The sequence below is a fragment of the Ovis canadensis genome, chromosome X, assembly GCF_042477335.2.
Source record: "Ovis canadensis isolate MfBH-ARS-UI-01 breed Bighorn chromosome X, ARS-UI_OviCan_v2, whole genome shotgun sequence".
In the NCBI taxonomy this organism is placed as follows: Eukaryota; Metazoa; Chordata; class Mammalia; order Artiodactyla; family Bovidae; genus Ovis; species Ovis canadensis.
In genome coordinates this window covers 8,943,992-8,954,020 of record NC_091727.1, presented here as the reverse complement: position 1 = coordinate 8,954,020, position 10,029 = coordinate 8,943,992, and the positions used below count along the sequence as shown (strand labels likewise).

Below are 10,029 nucleotides of genomic sequence, written 5' to 3'. Positions count from 1 at the left end.
GGACGTGAGTGAGACGCAGCCTCCATGATACCCAGCTCCACACGCGCACAGTCCATCAGCCCCAAAGCAGCTTCCGGTTCAGCCCAGTGGCGTCACAGGATGAGAACTAGGAGCAGCCTCCGCAAACGCCCAGCTCCTCAGAGTGCCGTCCGTCAGCCCCGAGGCGGCTTCTGGTTCAGGCCGGTAACGTCACAGGACGTGACTGAGACGCAGCCTCCGCTATGCCCAGCTCCACATGTTCACAGTCCGTCAGCCCCGAAGCAGCTTCCAGTTCAACCTGATGACGTCGCCAACAAACCCGTCAGCCCAGATGAAGTCGCCTGCGACGGTGTTTGTACGGCTGGTGGCCTACCCCAGGCACTGGCCCCGCACCCATGTGCAAAGGTAGGAGAGCCCACACTGGAGCAGTTTCTCGAGGGACCAGGCCGGGTGGATGCGGAAAACTCCAGATTCTCTGTGAGGTTGATGCCGGCCACCAACAGCCTGCCTGAGACAAGAGAGGGGCTGATGTTCATGGTGCTGGTAGTGGGGTCAGCTGCCCACGTGTGCAGTCATTAACTCACGGAGTCATGTGGCCAACCAAACCGTGTGGTCACTGACTCACGTGGTCACCCACCCACGGGGTCAGTACCCGATGCAGTGATCCCTCCACTGGCCACCAACCCCCGTGGGCACCCACCCATGGGGTCACTAACCTGCGAGGTCACGTGCTCACCTGTCCACCCACTCACACTGTCACCCGCCCACATGGTCACCCACTCACTGGGTCAGCAACTCACATGGTAACCCACCCTACAGTCAGCAACTCAAACTGATCACCCACCTATGTGGTCTCCAACCCACACGGTCTCCAACCCACATGGTCTCCCACCCATGTGACCAGTAACCCATGGGGTCACCCACCCATGCAGTCACCCACCCATGCAACCCCTAACCCATGGGGTCACCTGCCCAGGCAGTCACCAAGCTGTGCCATCACCTACCCAGACTCTGGCCTCCGCAGAGGTCAGAGATTCAGATGTCGGGCAGAGACTGAAGTTCAGACAGCAGGGGGCTCACAGGGGTGTTGACTCATGAATTTCTCCTGTTACAGAGGGCAGGTGGGCTGGACAGTGACCCCAAAGATGTCCACATCCTGGCCCCGTGTGGTGGACACAATAATGTCCACACGGATGTCCACATCCTGTCTACATCCTGACCCCCTGTGGTGGACACAGTAACGTCCCCAAGGATGTCCACGCCCTGGTCCCCATGTGGTGTACAGAATAACGTCCCCTAATATGTCCTGTTCCATTTCTCCGCTTGAACCCCAAGCCAGCCCCATGTGCTAGGACATGCGTGTGACCAGGTGTCCCGGTTTGAAGGCAGCACTCCCCTGGGTGGCTGCAGCGCTTCATGTGCTCCAGGTAGTGGACGAGGTCTCGGGGCTTCACCTGGTTCCCCCACCAGTAGGGGATGCTGGGCCACAGTTCTGCATGCTGACTCATGGATGCCTTGTCTTTGTACGACAGGATGACCTGCTGGCCCTGGGACCACAGCTGGTGCAAAGTTGGCACCTCCTGGGGGGAGAATCATCCGGGTGCCCGTGAGACATGTGCACAGGGGTTATTGGGGTGCCTTGTGACACGATGTGTCAGTTATTGGGGGTGTCCGAGAAGCTACAGTGATGTGTGGATTATTATGGTGTCTATGAGCAGTGATGGGCTGGTTATTGGGTTCTCTGTGAGAAGAGACAGTCATGGGTGGGTTATTGGCATGTCTGAGTAGAGACACTAGTGGGTAGATTACTGGGGCATCTGAGTGGAGACGGTGATGAGTGGGCTATTGGGGTGTCTTGAGCACTGATTGTTGTTTGAGTGGAGACAGTGGTGGGTAGATTACTTGGGTGTCTTGAGCAGTGATGGGTCGATTATTGGGGTGCCTGAGTGGAAACAGACGTGGGTGGATTATTGGGGTTTCTCATAGGAAATGGCAGGTGGATTACTGGGGTATCATGAGGTGTGATTGATTGGTTTTGGGGGTGTCTGAATAGAGACCAGGCAGGGTATTGGGGGTGCCTGTGACCAGTGATGGGCTGGTCATTGGGGTGTTTGAATGGAGACCATGGTGGGTGGATTACTGGGGTTCCATGAGCGGCGTCACCTGGTGCCTGAATCAGCCTCACGCAGTGAGTGGATAGTCTGATTACAGTGAGGCCTAGTGCTCCCACCGCCCCCGCTGCCAAGAGCATGGGGAGCCTGTGGCCCCTGCTCATCCCACAGGCACACAGCATGTCCCCAAAGATGTTCTTGATGCAGCACATCAGGTACTCGTGCAGGTCCTCCATCACGCCCTCCAAGTTCCTGCACGCCAGGATAACCTCCTCCTGGGGGTGGTTCTCCAGCCACTCTGAGATCTCCGTGAGCATGTCCTGGGTGGGGTTGGGGAGAAGGGCCTTGTAGTGAGAGACAGGGTCGTGGGTGGGGAATTCCCCCAGCACAGCCACTCTACAGACAGGTTGGGGTTTCCTGACACACAAAGACATAAAGCATGGTGCCTGCTCCCCAGGGACCCAGCTTCTCCTGAGTGGCAGTGGGGAGCCGTGGCATTGCTGTGGGGTGTGTGTGTGTGTTTGTGTGTGTGTGTGTGTATGTGTGTGTACACACTCCTGTAGGTACAGGTGCACACACAGGTGTGCATGTGTTCAGGGTCTGTGTGTGCATAGATATGCATGTGTGTGTGTGTGTGTGTGCACAGCAGCAGAGAGCAGTGCTTATAATATTGTGTGAAGTCTGTACTACAGGGAGTGTGCGAGGCCAGCAGGGTACATGCACACTGAGGCCCAGGACAGAGCCTCCAGACCCCAAGGGTCATTAGGTTCTGTGGTGGGGGCACTGGGGGCCAAGGCCAGAGTGAGACATTAAGTGACTTGGCCAGCAGCTGAGAGAATGGACTGGACACCCCAAAACTGGACACAGGAAAAGATGTGTCAGGGACCTGGTATAGACAAATTCTGGGAGACACCCCAGAGGCCAGAGGTGCAGGTGTGAGTTCAGAAACGCATGTTGGTCGGGAATTCTGAGTGGTTGATGCCAGAGGTCAGCCCTCTCATGCCTGGAGTGGACGTGTGTCCGTCCCCTTAGAGGTCAGTGTCTTCTAACTGGAGTGGACCTGTGTTGTCCCTTTAGAGGTCAGCCTCTCCTGCCTAGAGTGACCGTGTGTCCATCTGAGTGGATGTCTGTCCATCCCCTTAGAGGTCAGCATTTTCTAACTGGAATGGACCTGTGTTGTCCCCTTAGAGGTCAGCCTCTCCTGCCTGGAGTGACTGTGTCCATCTGAGTGGATGTGTGTCCATCCCCTTAGAGGTCAGAATCTTCTAACTGGAGTGGGCCTGTGTTGTCCCCTTAGAGGTCAGCCTCTCCTGCCTGGAGTGACCATATGTCCATCTGAGTGGATGTGTGTCCATCCCCTCAGAGGCCCTCCCCCTCCTGCCTGGACCAGACTTGGGTGTCCCTGGCTTGCGGACCCCCCATCTGTACCCCTGTCCCCACCCCCACCTCCATGAGGGCCGTCGTGTACACCATGTGGCCAGAGTGCAGGTTCCTTTCGGTGCCCTTCTCCACGTGCGCCATCTGCAGGTCCTCACACCAGCATCCAGGTGCTTCATGACGCTCAGGACCTGCACACAGAGGTCGGTCATCTGTGCTGGGCACAGAGGGCGGCCCCCCACTCAGGGGCTGGGCATGCACTGAGGATGCCCAACTGAGGGCCACATTGGCCACTGTGAAATCAGCCATGTTGGTGCTGCTGGGGTTGAGGCCCTGCTTCTGGGAACAGGGTCTCCAGGGTCACTGGTCATGTGGAGCACAGAGCCCGGGTCCAGATTGTGGTCTTTCGGGGGGGGGGGGGTGTTCCTGCAGAGTCCAGCCTCACCCTCCTCTCAGGCAGTCCCTGGGTGGAAGCTCCCTGTGGGTTAAACAGCCCAGGCTCCACGACACCAAGCTGGACCCTTGGACATGAGGACACACTAGACCCACAGAGGTCTGTGCCCACCCCTACAAACAGCACTAGGAAAGGCAAGAAGGAATCAAGGGAAGAGAACAAGAGGACGAAACATCTGTCCACCACACCAATAAGACAGGGAAAAGCAAAAAATAACTTTAACATAAATTGAAAAATGAAAGTTGCTCAGTTGTTTCCAACTCATTTCGATCTGGTGGACTGTAGCCCACCAGACCCCTCTCTCTGTGGAATTATCCAGGCAAGATTACTGGAGTGGGTTGCCTTTCCCTTCTCCAGATCTTCCCAACCCAGGATCAAACCCACATCACCCTCATTGCAAGCAGATTCTTTATCAACTGAGCCACCAGGGAAGCCCTAATATGAATTTGTAGCAGAAAATGTACTGTGTCCTCTACAAGGAGTCATAATGGAAAAAGCCAAAAAAAAAAAAAAAGGATAAAAAATGGGGAAGAAAATAATAGATTCTCTCTATCCAAAATAAAAGAGAAAGCAAAAACAACTATTAAGATAAACTAGTAGCAGAAAATGGTATTGTGTTCTCTACACAGAGTCATAATGGAAAAAGAAAAAGATAGAAGGATAAAAAGTGGGAAAGGAAGTCAGAGCACCCCCCTCCCGCCCCACAATCCAAATTAAAAGAAAAAACAAAGACTCATATGAATATTGTCAGCTCTTGTCAGGCACTTGCCATCCACCTCTACAAGGATTAAATGAAGTGCTACTGCAGCCGCTGGTCTTAAACACCTCCTGAAAGACTACCATCTGTGCCCCCGACCCCGCACACACTCAGGTCTCTTTGGCAGCCATACCACTTGAGACCATGGCACTGAGGTCCCCCAGTATGGAGGGGACCCTGCCCTGGAGGGATGCAGAACAGAGGGACCCAGCTCCAAGGGACCATCAGAGCAGAGGAACCCCAGTCCTACAGGACTCCCGGGCTCTGGTGGACCCCCTCCTGCTCGCTCCCTCGTCTGGGTGTGAGCTCTTAAGGCCAGGCTGTAGGCACTGGATGCAAGCAGGAATGTAGTTTGTCCACATTCCAGCTCTGGATCTCTGCCAATCAGATCCCCTGAGAAGGATTCCAGCAACCTGGGACCTCCCAGGAGGAAGCAATTACACAAGGTAAGAGCTGTGCTTGACAGCCTCTTGTCCTCTTGGGAGCACCAGCCTGGGAGCAGAAAAATCAGGAATATGAGTGCCCTTCAAGTGTGGGTTCAGGAAATTGGGGGCCATCTGTCCTCTAGGTGGGCCCCTGCTCCTGCGGGCACCTGGGCCCAGGTGGGTTTTCTATCCCATCCTGCATCCACCCCCTGGCTAATGTGTGTGCCAGTGACAGGACCACTGTCAACTGGGTGCCCCCTCCCCACAGACAGGGCCCCCGCCATTGACTCCTTTCCATCCTCCACAATGACTGCCTCCCACCCCGACTTCTCTCCACCCAATAAAACCCCCAATCCACCCTGGAGAAGCCCTACAGGGGAGGGGTGTGAGTGCTTTCAGGTGTTCTCAGTCGCTTCAGTCATCTCGACTCTCTGTGACCCCATGGACTCTAGCCTGCCAGGCTCCTCTGTCCATGGGATTTCCCATATGAGAATACTACAGTGGGGTGCCATTTTCTCCTCCATGGGATCTTCCCTATCCAGGGATCAAACCCGGGTCCCATGCATTGGAGGCTGATTCTTTACCGTCTGAGAAAGTCGGTAAAGAAAGTCTCCCTGGAGGGGGTGCCGGGGTGCAAATATAAACCCACCTCAGAGCACATGGGAACTCAGCTATTGCTTATCTGGGACCAGGAAGGAGCTCTGGTGACAGCTCAGCTGGAGAAAAGGTGGGACCCAGCCTCCCTCTTCCCCTCCCAGCTCCCCCAGCCTCTGTGACTTCAGACAGTGATGTTGTTAGTCCATGGGTCCCCATTCTGGCTTCAGGCTGGTTCCACAGTAAAGCTGTGTCCTTTCCTACCTTTCTGGGAGGCTCTCTGGGTGGGGAAGATCTCCTGGAGAAGGGCATGGCAACCGACTCCAGTATTCTTGCCTGCAGAATCCCATGGACAGAGAAGCCTAGTGGACTACAGTCCATGGGGTCGGAATGAGTCAGACATGACTGAGCGACTAAACAATTCTGCTTTACAGCAGGTTTGTTCTCAATGCTGTTCCCCAAAAAGGGATAAGGACACTGCCCCCTGTGGGTGACACTAGTGGCTGGAGCTGTGTCCAGGGCCCGGGCGTGCCTGCAGACCCTCACCTGTGTGGTGGACCACTTGAGCACCACGGGCAGGGTGACACATGGCAGCACGTTGCCCAGAAGCTGCAGCAGCCTTGACTCCTTGTAAGAGATGGGTGACTTCTTGTGCAGGCAGTAGGTCATCGTGCTGTGGCTCCCTGCAGGCAAATCAGGTGGGGAACACATCACCCCCTGAGCCTGTCCTCTGTGCCCCCAAGCCGCCCTAAGGATACACAGCTATAGCGCTGTGGGGTAAGGGGGAGTCCCGAAAGTGATAGCCACTGAGTCCTGGGAGCTGAATGTTGTCTTGAAATGGAGTCTCTGCAGATGTGAGAAAGTGAAAGTCAGTTTATTTAAGGAATCCCGTTTTTGGACAGGAAAGGCTTAAGATGGGTTTTGATTTTATGGTTTGTTGTTTCCCAGGTGGTGCTCATGGCAAAGAGCCTGCTTTCCAAAGCAGGAAGGATAAAGGATGCAGGCGTGATCCCTGGGTTGGGAAGATCCCCTGGAAAGGGAATGACAACCTACTCCATTATTCTTGCCTGGAGAATCCCATGGACAGAGGAGCCTGGCGGGTATAGTCCATGGGGCTGCAAAGAGTCAGACACAACTGAGCACAGACAGACCCTCTCTAGTTACAAGTACTTTGAAGTTATTCATAGTATTTTCAGGCTCTTTATGATGCCAATGTTGTGGTCATTTATGTATGGTTTCACTTATTCTTTTCCCTTTTAAATCTGTGTGATCTGTTTCAGAAACAGTGTGGAGAGGTTCACACTTTAGCAGTCACCTGGGGACAATCCAGAAATCCTTCCCTTCTGTCTCTGAACATAGGTTTGGACTAGCTTTATTTCTTTCTCTTTTTTTATTTATTCTCAGGGTCAAGGGATGGGAAGGAGGATTTACAAGTTCATAATATAATTTGATTTGATGATATTATGGAAGAGTGGATTGATGGGTAGATAGATAAGTGGATGGATGGATGAATGGATAGTGAGTGGGTGGATGGCTCGATCAGTGGATGGGTGGATGATGGATTGGTCGGTGGATGGATGGATGGATGATGGATAGGTGGATTTATGGATGGATGGGTGGGTGGTTAGATGGATGGATAAGTGGATGGATAGGTGAGTGGGTGGATGGACAGATAGATGAGTGGATGGGTGGGTGTGTGGGTGGATGGATGGATGGGTCAGCAGCATGTGGTCCATGCACACAGTGGTGTATGAGTCACCATGAAAAGGAGTGAAATTCTGACACAAGCTACATCGTGGATGGACCTTGAACACACGATGGTCAGTGAGAGAAGCAGACACAGAAGGACACACTTTACGTGTCCATTTATAAGAGATGTCCAGAACAGGCAAATTTACAAAGACAGAAGCAGATGAGTAGTGCCCGGCCTTGGGGGAGAGGCATCATGAGTTATTTTGTAAGGGGTACAGGAAGGAGAGTGGCCAAGGGCCCCTCTGTGGATGGAGGAGGCCTGAAGACTCGGAAGCCTCCTCCTTGTGGGGCCCTCAGAGCCTTCCCCACTGGGAAGCACCCAGAAAGGCTGAGAGACTGGGTCTACGGCTCCCTGTCTGCTCCACACCCTCAAGGGAAGAGCCGTGTGGGGGCCCTTCCTCCCGGGGCGGGGGGTGGGATGGCCGGCATAGAACCCCACAGCTGTCGAGAGGGTGAGAAAGAGTCTAAACCTGCCTTCCATAGAAAACAGCACTTCCTGTTTGTCCATATGTCCATGTGGGCTCCCAGCAGGCAGTGCCCAGGGTCACAGAGCCAGGGCAGGGCCCAGTGTGTACACGGCCAGAGGAGTGCTGGTGGAGAATGGGGCACGTTTGCTCCTTGAGGAGGTGAGCAGGGTTCTGTCTGTCAGGGACCCTCCCCTCCCAGCCCATGGTGTCTGGTGGCCACCCCTCTGATGGCCTGAGCAAAGCAGTGTCACCCTGGAAGTACCCGCCTGCCTGGTCACCACCGGGCATCCCCAAGTCCAGATGCCCACCCATAGCTGAGCTTTGCAGTACTTTTTGCAACCAAGCTGGCTGGAGTCAGAGGTTCCTCATTTTAATTACATAGTTCTGGTACCACTTAGGTTGTTTTGGGGGCGGGTGGCCCCCTTAAACTTTGGGCCCTCCACGCTCAAGTGCAGAAGGTGCTGCAAAAGCTCTGATGGAAAACATGGATGGAAAGGTGAGGGATCCCCAGGAATAGTACAGAGTGGCTGTGAAAACACAACCCCGCCCCCAGGGAGGCTGGCATGTGTCCTGAAGGCAGGCTATTGGGGGTTCACTTACCTTCCGGGTTGAATGGGATAAAGTGGACAGACAAGGGAAGGTGCTGGTGTGTGTATGTATGTGTGTGCAGTATGTGTGCATGTGTGTTTGTGTGTGCAGTATGTGTGCATGTGTGTTTGGTGTGTGTGTGTGTGCGTGTGTGTGTTCCATGTGCATGTATCCATGAGTGTGTGTTCAGTGTGCCTGTGTGTGCCTGTGTGCATGTTTGGCTCTGAGGCTTCCCACACTCGGACCCGTCTCGCAGCTGCATCCCCACGGAGCCGAGCCTGTGGAGCCTCACCTGGGTTGGAGAGGTGGTGCAGGGGCATGTCCCAGAGCCGAGAACTCAGCGCCGACATCCAGTCCAAGTTCACCTTGGTGGCACAGGAAGGAGCTGGGCGAGCTCACCTGCCAGCCCATCGGATGCCGAGCCTGGGCGATCTGGGGAAGGAAATGGGGCTTTGCATAATTAAAACAGGACGTGCAGAGGACCCAGTGCTGGCGGTGCAGAGCCGTGTCTCTGAGAAACCGGTACCTGCAGACTTCTCTCCAAGAGAAAGGAGGGTGGGGTGGTGGAGAGGGGAGAAGTGCTCTAGAGACAGAGAAACTGAGACACAGAAATGGACAGAGACATGAAGAGAGACAAACAGAAGTAGGGCGAGGAGAGAGAGACACACAGGAGGTTAAGTGGGGGTTTGAGGGGGAGCAAGGGAGAGGGGAGACAGGGACCAACAGACAGACCCCAGCAGCTCAAGTCTGTTCTCCCTGAGGCTAGAGCTGGTGACCCGCTCCAGACGGTCCTCCTTCCTCGTACTGTGCACCAGCCCCCTCCTCTTGGGGCTGAGAGGGGCCCAGTTGAGCCTGTAGGTTCCAGGTATGGGGGCTTCCATCCTAGGGGCAATGGAGCCCAGGCACAAGGTCACACACCCTTCACTCCCCAGCGGTGGTCTCTCCATCTGGTGGGTGTTGCTGCAGTAACAGTGACTGGACAGGTTCCCAGGATGAAGCACCCACCTGAGCAGCTAAGAAGATGGGAATGCCTCCAGTCAGGGTCTGAGTGTCCCCTCTCTCCTGTTATGGGTGGACGTCCTGGTGGTCTGCATGCCATCAGGACTCCTTTCATGGCAAACACACGCCTGGACCTTTATTTTTGTGTTTACTGCCCTCCATGGACAGGGGTTGTCTCTATTCTTAAGGTCCCCTCTCTATAGTAATAGTCCTTTCTGTTGTCATACTCTCCCCTCTACAGTAATAGTTCCCCTTCTATAGTAACAGCCCCCTCTAATAGCATAGTTGGAGAAAGGCATGGCAACCCACTCCAGTATTCTTAGCTGGAGAATCCCATGGACAGAGGAGCTTGGTGGGCTCCATGCAGTCAGTCCATGGAGTTGCAAAGAGTCAGACATCACTGATCGAGCAACACTAATGTCATAGTGTTTAGAGTTATAGCCCTCTATTCTCAAAACTTCACTTCTAGAGTAACTGTGCTCCTCTACTGTTGTAGTCGCCCCTCTGTAATAATAGTCCCCCTTCA

The 10,029-nt window shown here is 54.4% G+C and overlaps 1 pseudogene; it reads right to left on the bottom strand.

Annotated features, from left to right (window-relative positions):
• Window positions 1-249: 249 nt before the first annotated feature.
• LOC138431452 (PI-PLC X domain-containing protein 1-like) lies at window positions 250-8,915 on the bottom strand (annotated as a pseudogene).
• Window positions 8,916-10,029: the final 1,114 nt, after the last annotated feature.